The 13908-nt window shown below is 45.7% G+C and overlaps 1 protein-coding gene across 5 annotated transcripts in view; it reads left to right on the top strand.

Annotated features, from left to right (window-relative positions):
- The window catches only part of PLXNA4 (plexin A4), a 461826-nt gene that overhangs the window by 183513 nt on the left and 264405 nt on the right, over positions 1-13908 (top strand). The window lies entirely within an intron of this gene.

The raw sequence follows: 13908 nt of genomic DNA, 5'->3' as shown, positions 1-13908 counted from the left end.
CCCACTTCACTGATTTCATCTCCTTGTCAAAAATCAGTTGACCATAGATAGATGGGTTGATCTCTGGATTCTCAATTCGATTCCATTGAGTTTCCATCTTTGGGCTGCTTTGTGTTGCCTTGCTCTGCCTATGGACGTGCAGGCACTTGTGCAAGTCCCTGTTTTCATTTCTTTGAAGGTATCTACCTCTGACTCAAATTGCTGGACCTCATGGTGGGTTGATGTATCATTTCTGAGGAGCTTCCAGCCTGCTTTCCACAGCAGCTGTGTCATTTTACAACCTGACCAGCAATGCTTGAGGGCTCCAGTTTCTCCACATCCTCACCAGCACTTGTTCTCTTTGGTTTTAGTTCGTTTTCTATTGTTTTTAATTGTAATCACTCTAGTGTGTGAGATATAGTACCTCCTTATGATGTTGAGAATCATCATCCCTGATAACTACTGATCTTGAGCATCTTTTCATATGTTTGTTGACCACTTGGGCATCTTCTCTGCAGAGATGTCTATTCAAGTCCTTGGCTCAGAATCATTTGCACACAACACTCCAGGCATCAGTCAGAGCTGGCATGTGCCTACAGCTCGCTCTGCAGCAGTGAACGTCTAGGATCCATGCTCCTTCCATTGCCTGGGTTCTTCCGTTTTGTCACTGCTTCCTTGGAATGTTGGAAGGAGAGTGGAGTGAAAAGGATGGGACCTTTCTTCTGGGAGCAACAGCTCTGCTTTCTAACTCAGAAGTGAAGTGACCATTGTGTCTACATCTTTTTTTTAGTATGGCTGTCTCCAGCAAGCTCTTCCATGTTGGCAGAGAGACCTACCTGGCGGACAGTATCTGTCCCTGACCCTCCTACCTCAGTCTGAACTTGGCCCAAGGCCCAGAACTTTCCTCATGCCTTAAGTGGAGGCCAGGGAAGGGCAGAGGAGCCCTGTTTGAGGGAGGCCCTTGGTGACCCCACAGGCTCTATAAGGCCCTCCTGATACAGATTCCTGTTTTTCATTTGACAGCCTGGCCTCGGCAGCCCTCAGACCTCTCTGCAGACCCAATTGAGTTATTGACACAAGTGAAGAAAAGAAAGGAGGCGAGATCGGTGTCGATTTCTTCTTTCTTTTCTTTCTTAATGTTCTTCTTTCCTTTGAAAGATCAAAGGCAGGCCGAAAAGAATTCTTTTTTCTTTTTCTTTTTAACCCCACCCCCTACCACCCTAATAGAATACAGGAGGGAAAATTCCAGCAAGCGAAATTGTTCTCAGACATCTTTTTATTTTCCCTTTCAGTGGCTTTGATTCAAGTCCCCTGGCTTTAATCAAAGTGTTCAAGGAGGCACAGCAATGATTCAGTTAAGCATATGCCTGTCCCCACTCTCTCTTCCTCCACAAACCCTTCCTCCTTCCTCCCTGCTTGCCACAGTTTTATTATTGTTTTTTATTAATGTGGGCAGGAGAGCACATTCTCACAGCAAAGGAGTAAGTGAGGGCTGGAGAGAAATTGTTTTTCTGGGCTAATAACGGGATGCCAGCTCAGCTCAGCAGCTGACGATCAGTCCCCAAACTCGATTGTCCCTTTTCTCCTCCCCTCTTTACTAAATCCATCCATCACTCTGGCAAAATAAATAAGAGGCCTGATTTTTAAAAAAAAGCCAATCAATCAGTCATTTTCTACGAGCTGATGTGGCATCCATGGAGGTGGTGAAAGAGATTTCCATACCGGGGTGGTGAGCGTGGTGGAGCCGTCAGAGATGCTGGCTCTACCACTGAGCTGATGAAGGGCATTCATTGCTGTCATCACTGCCCCATGTGCAGTGGCACCCTGCTGTCCCTGTCCCTCTCCTCCTAGTGTCCCCTGGGGGGGTAGCCTATGCATACACACAGAGTGGAGCAGCAGCTGACTCTTGGGGCCTCATTATGGCTGCACCCAGGGCATGAGGGTGGCGTGGAGGTTCTGAGGACAATGCAAGTCAAGGTCCGCATCCATGAGCATAGTGTCAGGCAGCCTGCAGGAAGTCCAGGTGTTCTCTTGACTTCTCTGCTCCATGTGTGTTCTTTCTGTAAACAATACACACCTGAGTCGGGCTCAGGACAGAACCTGGAGGAGTGAGAGAAGCCCCATTTTCATGCTGCCTCTGTTAGTAGGCTGCGTTGGATGTAAAAGTGGGGCAGGAGAAAGTCAAGGGTGGGCGTTCAGGTCTAAGTATGGTCAACAGAGATAACACCAAGGATAGCGTCCATCATCTCCAAACAGACTGCTCCATCCATTGTCTAAACCATGGTGTGTGTCCAGGCGTGGACACAGAAAACCCTGGAACAGCTGTGACAGGCTTGTGGTCTCTGCCCAACACTTCATTTGTGGGAGCTGTGAGAAACATCACTTAACTCTACAGGACATTTGTTTATAGGCCTGTGACAAGTACCCAATAGGCCTCCTAAAGGACCAGTTAAGACACTTGTACTTTGGAGAAGTACCTCAGTGGCACAAGCTATAAAGCATTCAGCTATTAACCAAAAGGTAGGAGGCTTGAGGTCACACAGAGGCACCTACCTGGTGACTGACTTTCAAAAGATTGATCACTGAAGATGGCATAGCGCCCAGTTCTCCTGTCACACACATGGAGTTTCCATGACTTGGAGCTGAGACAGTGGCAGTTGGGAAGGGTGTGTGTGTGTGTGTTGGCCCAGCACTCTGAGGGTATAACTGAGTTTCTCCTCTCTGTGTGTCAAGGCAAACTCCAGCCTTGTTTTCACCCCTTAGGCCTCCTACCTAGGTGCTGTCAGGGTTGATACTTAGGACCTGGGGGTTGAAATAACTGATGGAGTGTATTCTTCCACATTGTCTTGGGGCTCATTAGGAAGACCTAGGGGACAGATGGCATGCTTATCAGTATGTATAGGTGAGGGACAGATCTGCCTGGAGATCTTGACCTCACTGTCCCCTGTCCTCTGGGATCCTGGCAGGAAGGCAGGGATTGCAGGAGAAAGGTCCATGCCCCCGGGCAAGGTAACAGTGGTCCTGAGTAATTCAGGAGAATGAGAAAAAAGATGTTGTGCCTTTAACATCAGGTCCCTAAAGGGGATATATTTTGTTAAACATTATAATTATCCTTCAGCAGCTGACTCCTGTGGCAAATGAGAACTCAACAGCAATGGAGAATATATGGAGATTCAAACCACAGCGAAGTCCATGGCTGTTTCTCAAATGGTGCTTTTATTTAGAGAAATAGGCAAGCCTACCTTTGATTAGGTCACTGGTCCTGAGGGCATGTGGTATGCTTAAGGATTCCTTCCTCTCTGTGATAAGAAAATCATAAAACTAGAGCTAGACTCCCACACTACCCTTCCTTCCTTCCTCTCTGTATATCAAAGATGAGATACAGCTCCTGACATCAACAGAAATACAGACCTAACCAGGCATATACATATGCATACATATACATAGGCATCTCTCTTCTTGTACCTCTCTATATTAATACGTAGGAACCTTGAGATTTATGAGCCTGTGCTACTAGAGGAAAGAGATGAAAATATTGCTTACTAATAGAATACACACGTGCACACACACGCACACCCGCACATTTGGCTGCTAACCTAAAGGTTGGAAGTTCAAGTTAATCCAGAAACACCTTGAAAAAAAGGCCTAGCAATTTACTGCTGTGAAATGAGCTATTGACAAGCCTGTGGACCCGTTTTCTTCTAACATGCAGGGCTCACTTTGGGTTGGGTTCTGTTGTCGCATTGAATCTATTGGTGGCTTGTGGAGACCTCATTTGACAGACGAGAACTGCCCCACAATGTTTCCTAGTCTTGACTGATGATCTCTGAGGTTTTGTCTCTTGGAGCCCCTGTGTGTGTTCAAACTACCAGGCTTTGGTTATCTAGTGAGCACATCGCTGCTGTGCCAGCAAGGCTCCTTGGCAGGGACCTATTGTCCTATGTTTGAAAAAGTATTGAATATTTTGACATTCATGATTTCTTTTCAGCACAGTCACAATCAAATAAACTGGATAGAATAGAACAAACAAACAAAAACCAGTAAGTCTTATAGTTTCCCCCCACTTTCTGAAATATGAAAGAGTTTAACTGAAAAAAAACAAAACAAAAAACAAACAAACAAAAAAAACCAACACAACCCTAATCTAAAAAAAACCCCTGAGGTTCAAAATGTTAAATGGCTTTCTCAGGACCATGGGGCTAGTGTAGCTGTGAGCTGAGGGTCTTATGGTTTTGATATTTCTACTCTCAGTGATGGTAAACACTTTGGTGGATTCTCATCGCAAAAATGATCAAATGAAAAATCTTACATGACCTGCCAGACTGGACTCTCAGGGCCCTGCCCTATAGAAGCTTGCCTGCTTCCCACATCCCTTTGTCACCAGTGCTTACCCCTAGCCTCAGTTTACCTGCTCTTTTTCAAAAGAGGGCTCATTCTGAAAATGCTGATGTGAAGATGCTCTCTAATATCTATTTATTTCAGCTGCTTTTTTTCCTGAGTAGAACTTGATACCATTGTCATTGAGCTCTCATCTATATACTGATATGTCTAGTGTCTTTCTTACTCATTAAATTATCAACTACAACATTTCAAGGCCAGCATACTGTTTGCTTTCACTCCTTAAATTCTTGTCAGTGAGATGAATTGGCACAATGGCTGCAACAGTGCCCTCAAACTCAGCAGAGATTGTGAAAATGTAGGCGGGCCAATCTGTTGTAATAGAGTCACCAAGAGTTCAAGCCAATTCAACAGCATCTAACAACCTCAAAGATGAATTGGCCCAGTGGCTGCAAGTCTGTTAAAGCATAACAAATACAAGAATGGTGTAGGATCAGACAGTGTTGTGTTCTGTTGTGATGGGGTTCCTGTAAGTTGGAACTGATACATAACAGGTCCCAAATAAACATCAAACATAATATAATCTGTTGAATGAATGCATGGAATTGTTGTTGGGTTCTGTCTAACTGATGTTGGTCTCCTGTTGCTGTTGTTGTGTACCATCGAGTTGGAACCAGCTCATAGCTGACCCTCCAGTGGGTTTCAGAGTCCCGTCTTTCTCCCACAGGGCAGCTGGTGGATTTGAACCATGGACCTTGGTGTTGGCAGCATAATTCCTTACCAATAAGCCACCAGAGCTCCTCTTTGACTAAGTAGAATTTCCCCATAAGGTTTACTTGGCTGTAATATTTATGGAGTAGATCACCAGGTCCTTCTCTCACAGAATCTCTGGATGGGTTTGAACCATCACACTTTCAGTTAGCTGCCATTTCCTTAATAAGGAATCACTCATCAAGGAGCTAACTCTGAGTAAATAATGGGTTGAGGCCTCTGAAGTCAGTATCTTTGATAATCTTGCACAGTTATTACTTTCTGGGAATTTAATTAAACAAAATAATTTCCTCACTAAGATTTCTTCTCCATCAACACACCCTCCAAATTATTTAACCTATTGTTATTTAAAGCTACTGTTTCTGTTCAGTGTCTAGTTATTCCAGAAATACATTTTAACATTTTGTTCTTTCCAAAGAGTGTGGGCACATTGCATCCTAGTCCTTTGTTTATTATCCCTTGGAGAGAATTGGACTGTAAATCGCCCCACCCTGGTTTTCAGATTGCATCCTGGAGTAGGTACAAACTGTTAAGCACTGGAATATCAGCCAAGAGGTTGAAAGTTTGAAGCCACTTATAGGTGGGAGGCTTGGCAGTCTGCTTCTGCAAAGTGACAGACATGGCAACCCCTGTGGAACTGTCCCGCTCTGTGCACATGGACCTGCCATGTGTTGGATCAACTTGAAGGCACTGGCTTTATTTTGGTTTGGTTTTAAGATGAGAAACCTGAGTCCCAGACACTGTCTGCAGATGACAAACATCTGGGTTAGATTGGAAGTAGAAATACAGGGATGCATGCATTTGAAATATCTGGATGATTATATAAAATTCTCAGTTCCCTTCCAGATGGTTGATGCCACATTGATGCAGGCACAGGAAAACTATGTCTTGGAGTCTTAACAACAAGCTGGTGGTAGCCCTGGAATCTGAATCTTGTTCACGGATCCGCATGTCCCTTGAGGCATGTTAACTGGGAAAAATCTTGTTGTCCTGCTATCTGAATTGTGTCCTCTGTGTCCAGCAATCTCCTCCTTTCTGGCCTGAATTTCCAAGTAATGCTTTTGTCTGGCTTTGGCTAACAAAATCCTTGGCTTTAACTTGGGGCCTGCCTGGCGCTGTTATTTATTTATTGGAGTTTGTCTGCAGAGTTCTAAGACCACCGGGTATACACACAAATCTATAAAAACACACAATGTAATTTCCAAATGTGGCAGTAAACTCCCCCTAAAGAGTCAGCTGTCACGGGGGATGTTAGATTGAAAAGAACATTTGTGTTGGAGGCAAAGAGGAGACAGGCTTTCTATGAACTGAATAAGTAGGGAGGTGAGATGAGAAGTCTTAGTGCTGGGACAGGGGCAGTTCTGTGCAGACCACATGTCTGAGATGAAAGTCAGAGGCCCCACTGACCCATCTCCATGGTAGCCCAGGTGGAGGCAGCATGCCAAAGGTCTACAGTTTTCCTAGATTCCAAGCTGGACATGAGTTCAGACTGTTGCACAGCCCTAACGGGGTGTCAGTTACCAACACTCTGTGAAGAACATTTCTGAGAACTGTCCAGCAAAGTGACTGTGGGTACTCCCGTTTGGCTGGACTCCTGGATAAGTGACTTTTAATTAAATGGGAAGGTCCTTGTCTCTTTTGAGGTTCTGCTCCTGGACGATCTTTATGTGGGTTGGCATCTTTTATCCCCCGTATCCACTAACAAGCTTGTTTGCTTAATCTCTTTATAGCCAAAGGAGAGTGACTTACAACACACCCTACACTAGTGCAGTCCCATGAATATGACACTTGCTGGCCAGAAGAAAGAGCCATCTGTAAAACATGGTGGAATAAGCCAAGGCTACTTCGAGAGACCCCAAATGGTTTAGCCTTGACCCACTGGTATGAATCACTGTTATATGTTAAATTGTGCCCCCAATATATGTGTTGTAAATCCTAACCCCTATGCCTGTGCTCATACTGCCTGAGGTGCGGTCTGCAACACCATTTATCTCACAAGACATAAAAGGAGAGTGAAGTGAACAGAGAAGGGAAATCACAGTATCCTCCAGCACAACATAACCATGGAAGATCGGGGGAAACTCCCCTTACTTTGGGTTGGATCTATGTGGAAATTGATACCAACCTTGGGCCTTTACGACGGATTGACTTACCAGATCTTAAGGGATAATTGATAACTGCCACAGTGTTGCAGTTTGCATGTAAAACACTGAGAACTATGGCCCAGTGCAGTAAACTCAATTCCATCCATGATATCAGGCATGCTCATGGTGGTCAAAGGAACTTACTCAACAAAGAGGAAGGTCAGAACACATTGATATCTGCCAGGAGGCCCAGTCCCACAGGTGATGGAAGTCAGCAATGACCTCCTTCAGAGACAACAGAGGAGGAACACCTTCCCCTCAGGATGCACCCTCTACTGTGAGAGCATAAGTATTTGTTTGTAAAAGCCATACAAATGTATGATATTTGTGATATTTCAGGGATAGCAGCACTAGGGACCTGAGACAATTGGGAAAGCCAGCTGCATTTAAATGGTGGTGGCTTTGACACCATTGCATTTTCACAGGCTCTTGTGCTTGGTAGGGGCTTCCAGACTATTAAAAGACTGGGCATGGAACATCAAGTCACTTAGAAACAAAAGACATAACATGTCATTTTTAAAAATAAGCTATAGAAAAACTGTGCAGAAGTTCCAAGTTCTTATATCCGCCCTCCCCACTGTTTCTTCTGTTTTTAGCCTCTTGCGTTCTTGAGGTGTGCATGTGTTATAGTGGGTAAGTCAACCCTGATCTGCAGATACTCACGAGCAGTCATATTTTACATGAGAAGTCTCTTTGGTTTTGACAACTACGTAGTGTCACGTGTCTGCTGTTCTGGTATTATCTCGAATAGTACTAGAATGCTCTGTACTCTACCCGGTCATCCTTCTCCCAAGTATGAACACCTTGCAATCATTGGTCTCTTTATTACCTCTATAGTTTTGCTCTTTCTGGAACGCCACATGTGGTGATGTGCCGTTAAGTTGGAACAGACTCATAACTGACTCTCCAGAGGGTTTTCAGAGGCTGTAAACTGCGTGAGAGGTGATTGCCCATCTTTCTCCCACAGAGTAGCTGGTGGATTCAAACTGTGTGCCTTTGGGTTGGCAACGCAGCTCCTTACCACTAGGCCACCAGAGCTCCCTAGAATGTCAGATAATTGGATGCATCCAACCACCCATTACTGAGGCACGGAGGAACTATCCTTCATAGGTTTTTCAGTGGCTGGTTTTTCGGAACTAGATCAAGTGTGTTGCTGTTTCAGACTGGGCTTTTCAGTGCTGGCTGTGGAAGCTGGAGGCCTTCCTGCCTCTCCTCAGGCACCCTTCCCTGGGTCCACATCATCACCACTGGCTTGTATCACATCCTCATGGAATGTCCTTGGCGCTCCAACAACTTTCTTAAGAAGCTTGGTTGCTATCATTCCTGTGAGACCCCTTCTTATTAAATCCTGGCTCTGATTTTTGTTTTGTTTTGTTTTGGTTAGAGGTTTGATAGTTTCTCTGTGTGACCTTTAAAAAATCACTTTGGCTTGCTTCTGGGTTCCTAGACCTTGTTAGGCTAGGGAGCCAATGTTGCCTGGAGCTAGGTTGTTATCCCGCCATGTCCCTGTTCCCTGGGTGATAACTTCTGCGTTATACTCCCTGCTCTGGGCTTACTTCTATGAGTGGTGGCCAAATGAAGTAGGCAGAGGTCCATTCTTGAGAGCCACCCCAAATAACTGTGTATGATAAGGGAAGAACTCTTCCCCTGCAAGTTTTACCCTCAGTAGGAGAGAGAACTAGCGAATATGCAAACCCTGAACCTTTCTACGTTAGTTTTAAAAACAACGTTGACCGAACACAGAGAGTTCATCTTTAATATCAGATATGTTTATAGCTTCTCAGCAGTGTTTACCATGGTTATAATTGGTATCATTAAGCTTAGGTGACATTATTAATGCCTATGATTAAATTGCTATAAACCTAACTTTACCATTTACACAAACAGCCACGAAGGAGCCTCCAGTTGCACACCCAACCTTAGAGTAGGAGAATGGCCCCTTGGGGGGCAAACAAATGGGACCTCAGCTTCTCACGTATCTGTAAGCTGGAGCTTCTATTAAGAGCTGCCTCTAAATAGTTTCACCTATTGCTAGTAAACCATTTTCCCTTTTCAAATATATTTCCCAACTTCACTGAAAAAAAAAAAATCAAGCCTATTGCTTCTGAGTTGATTCTGACTCATTGTAACTCTTCTGTTTCCAAGGCTGTAAATCATTATAGGAGCAGATTACTCCATTTTTTTTTTCTCCTACAGAGCAGTTTGTGTATTAGAACCATTGTGCTTTCAGAGTGCAACCCAATATACCACTTTATTGCTGTTAGGTGCTATTAAGTATGACTCATAGAGACTCTGTGAACAACAGATCTGAACCGTGTCCTATCCTGTGCCGTCCTTAGTCTCTGACACATTCAAGCCCATTCAAGCCCATTGCTTCAGTCACTGTGTCAGTCCACCTGATTGAGGGGCTTTCTCGCCCTTGCTATTTCTCCACTGTTTCAAGCGTGATGTCCCTTCCCAATGAATAGCTTATCCTAACAGCATGCCCGAAGCATGTGAGGTGAAGTTTAATCATCTTTACCTCCAAAGAGCACTCTGGCTGCATCTTCTCCAAGACGTATCTGTTTGTTCTTTTGGCAGTCCTTGGGATTTTCCATACTCTTCTCCAACACCATGTTTCAAAGGCATCTGGTTTTATTCTGTCATCCTTATTTAGTCCAGCTCTCATATGCATAGCAATTGACTGGAAAGACCATGGCCTGAATAAGGCACACCCTAGTCCTCAAACTAACATCATTGCTCCTGAATCCTTTGGAGAGGCCTCTGACTTCAGAACCTGCCAGTGCAGTATGTCTCCTAATCTCCTGACTGCTGGTACCAAGTGTATTGATTGTACATCCATGTAAGATAAAATTGTTGACAGTTTCAATCTCTTCTCCATCTACCTCCCTCTCAGCTAATAATAATTACATTTCTCTTGTGACTCTGTCCAAAACGTGGCAGTTCCTTTTTTATTATTATTAATTTCAATGAACATTTACAGAGTCTTTGGATTTCCATTCATTCATTGTTACACTTTTTCTCCCTGCCCCCAGCATTCCTTCTTGGTGCCTCTCTTCCTCTCATACTCTGTGTTCTATTTGTTACTAAAAACTTGTTGCATCTTTCCTCACGATACATGCAGCTTCTGGCCCCTTCTCCCTGGCTTACCTCCATGAGTTCAGCTGAAGCCACAACTGTCTTTTGCCTGGACTGTTGCAATATTCTCCTAACTTATTTCCCTGCCTCTTTCTGAAGTCTTTATGCCATACAATAACCAGAGGCACTCTTCCCCTTTCTTTAACGAAACATGTTTATTTCTCCTTTCACAGTGCTAGATGTACCAGGAGTTGGGACTCCAGAACCTTTACAAGACCTCCACTTTTTAGTTCAGGGTGGCTGGTTAAGTGCTCACCTTCCCTTAAGTGACAGAAAGAGGAGAAAGGGAAAGATGGACCCTTCTTTTCAGGGCTCAGATAAGCTTTATTAAGACATTGGTCTAACAATGTCCTTTTCCAGCTAAGACGCCTTCCATCTCACTCATGTCAAAGCCAGAGTTCTGCATTTGTACACAAAAGACTTGAAATCAGGGACTCAAACAGAACCTTGATCATTGCAGCATTTTTCACAGTAGCCAAAAGGTGAGAAAAATGCACCTGTCCCGTCAACAGATGAATGGAGAAATGATGTGGTGAATTGATGTAACAGAGTATTTATTACTTAACCGAACAGAAAATAAAGTCCAGATACATGCTATAGCATGGGTGAACCTTGAAAACACCATGCTGAGTGAAACATGACAGTCACAAAATGAGTATTATCACATGGTCGTCCTTATATGAGGGATCTAGGATGGACCGTCTCCTCCCGTGCAATTAACTGCCTCTGAAAACCCAGTGGAGGGTCAGCTATGGGTCTGTCCTGACTCTATGGTACACAACAACCACCACCACAGGTAAAGGTGGCCTAGTGGTAAGAAACTGTACTGCAGGCCCAAAGGTGGTTCAAATCTACCAGCTGCTACACTGGAGAAAGGTGGGAAGTCTCCTGTGAGATTTACTGCCTCTGAAAACCTGCTGGAGGGTCAGCTATGGGTCAGTTCTGACTCGATGACACACATAACAATCACTACCATAGACGAAGACCCAGAAACAGAAAGCAGCTTAGCAATTACCCATGACCAAGAGGAAGGAAGAGTAGGGAGTATTGCTTAATAGGTTTCTGTTTGGGGTGATGACAAAATTTTGGAAATAAATAGTGGTTATGGTTGCACAATTTTGGAAAAAACAGCAAAACATAAAATGACCTTTTGTGGGGTTCTCAAAGCCCTTTCTCTTCTGGCTGCTGCTCCCTCTGCAGGCTCGCCCCCAGCCCACCTCCAGGGCCCCGTGCCTCCCACCCGCACTGCCCCGTTGCCATCTCCTACCATGCCCACGGGGCTCCTGCCTGAGCATCCGTTTCTTCTGCCTCCTCCTGGGCGTCTCATCCCTCACCTGTGCTCATGACCAGGGTCCTTCTGTTCTCAATATTGTCTCATCTGAGGAGCTTCCCTTAGTCCAGCTGTTTAAAACTACGCATCCGCTGTTTGTCTTCACAGCACTTACCGGTATGGCTGTGCTGTAGTGGTGGGGTGTTCTTGAGTTGATCCCAATTCATAGTGACCCCCGTGTGTCACAGTAGAACTGTCACATGGATTTCCTGGGGTCACATGGATTTCCTGGGGTATAAACTTTCCCATAACAAATCACCCAATCTTTTGACTGTTGAGTTATTGGGCTGGAGGTGGAGATGGGGGTGGGGTTGTACGAGCAGCTTTTCGGTTGACCGCTGAGTACGTAACCATTGCACCACCAGGCCCTCCAACGCTTCCGTGTTGCTGTTGGTTGTGTTAGCTGCTGTCCAGTTGAGTCTGATTCAGTGAGTGACCCTATGAACAACAGATCTGAACCCGGCCCTCTGCCCTGTCCTAAGCCATCCTCGTCATCTCTGCCATACTCGAACCCATTGCTGCAGTCACTGTGTCAGTCTGCCTGGTCCGTCCACCTTTCCAAGCATGAGTTCCTTCTCCAACAGTCTGAACAGACATGACAGCGGAGAGTGGGTTCCTCGTACCTGAGAGGAGTATAAGGCACAAATGTGTGTTCAAGGAACATCGGCTGCATGAATGAGAGAGCACATCTTCGAACGCCTGTTGGTGTCACTTGTCACTATCACGGCAGATGGAAGTGGGGATCGCAGGGGTACTGGTCCTGCTCACAGTCCACGGGGGGCCCCTCTCCCCATAGATAGCAATCTCTGATGTCAGTTGTCTTGGGAATTCATCAGTGAGGATGTTTCCATTGCAGCTGACTGACACGGACTCAGGTTAGACTAACCATGAACAGAATTGACTGGCCGGAGACTGGCATCTCGAGGTGGTAGCGAGCGAAAAAAGTAGGCTTGCAGAAAATTCCAAAGTTGAGGTGCTCTGGCCGCCGACGTGGGGCAGCATCTGCAGCAGGCACAGCCTGCAGGATACCCTGGCTCAGCTGTGACCCGTCTCTGCCATCTCAGCCATAGTGACCACACCTCCATGTACCTCATCCGCGGCAGCTTCAGCCTTGCAAAAGGGGCTCCCCTGACCAGCCGGAGTCCTTCCTTTTGGGGACAAAAAAGGGAACATCAGCTCTTTAAGCTGATAACATGGGGGCACTAGTCCTGCCTGCAGCCGAGACCCTTCTCCAGAGCAGGGGCGGGTGCTTGGGCCCCAGACTACCCCAGGAGAGATTCAGAAGAGAGGAGCATGGGTTTGCCTGATGCTTGACTGGTCATGTTTCTAAGCCACTCGTAGCCTGGTCCACCCCAGAACCAAAAGGCGCTGCAGAGGGACACAGCCTCTTCTCCACATTTCCTGGCGCTGTCAGCTGCTCCCAGGGGAGGGGGCGTCTGTGGGCTTTCCAAGACTTCTCTAGCTCTCTGCCTTTGTCGCATCTGTACGTGCTGGCTGGCTGAGAGGGAGGAGTGGGAACTGCTTGTGGAAGAAGAAGGCTCGCTCTCCCCAAGAGCTTTCCCTGCGCAGCTTAGCGAGAGCCATCTGCAGACCAGGGCTGGGTCAGGGGACACACACACATGTGCGCGGATCGAGTCCTCCTTCAGGTCTGCTCCAGGAGCCTGCACGCAGGGAGGGGCTGGGTAGGGGGCTTATCTCAATGATAGACTCCAGCCTCCTCACGTTGTCCTGGTACTCATTCCCCTAGTGGCAAAGAAGAGCTGCTGGGGAACCAGGAGAAATGTGGATCTAAAATAGCCCTTCACCCTGATAGCTCAGTTCCCAAAGGATTTTAAAATCAGTTATGCCGAATGAACTAACTCAGTCTCATAAGGACAAATAGTGCATAAGACCATTATTGTAAAAATAGAAGGATAACTATTAAAACAGGTATGGAGATCCAAGGGGGAAAGGAGTGGGAGCAGGGGGGTGAGGATGGGTAGGGGTGAAATCACAGGGTTACACAGTTTTGGTGGGTGGAGGGAGGAGGTAAAGGAGATGGAAAGGACCTGTCAGGGACCCGAAAAGATAGGGTAATGGTGGACATAATCCAATGGTGATTAACTTTATAAAGCATAAAGAATGAGAATGATTGTATGAAACACAATCTGCATAAAGAATCATGTGAAACACATATGAACTTTGTGAGCAAACCAATATAAAAGAAAG

Source organism: Elephantulus edwardii, unplaced genomic scaffold (genome assembly GCF_000299155.1).
Source record: "Elephantulus edwardii isolate Elephantulus edwardi_28Jun2011 unplaced genomic scaffold, EleEdw1.0 scaffold00055, whole genome shotgun sequence".
In the NCBI taxonomy this organism is placed as follows: Eukaryota; Metazoa; Chordata; class Mammalia; order Macroscelidea; family Macroscelididae; genus Elephantulus; species Elephantulus edwardii.
The sequence above is the reverse complement of the archived record's forward strand: the minus strand, read 5'-3'. Positions and strand labels throughout refer to the sequence as shown.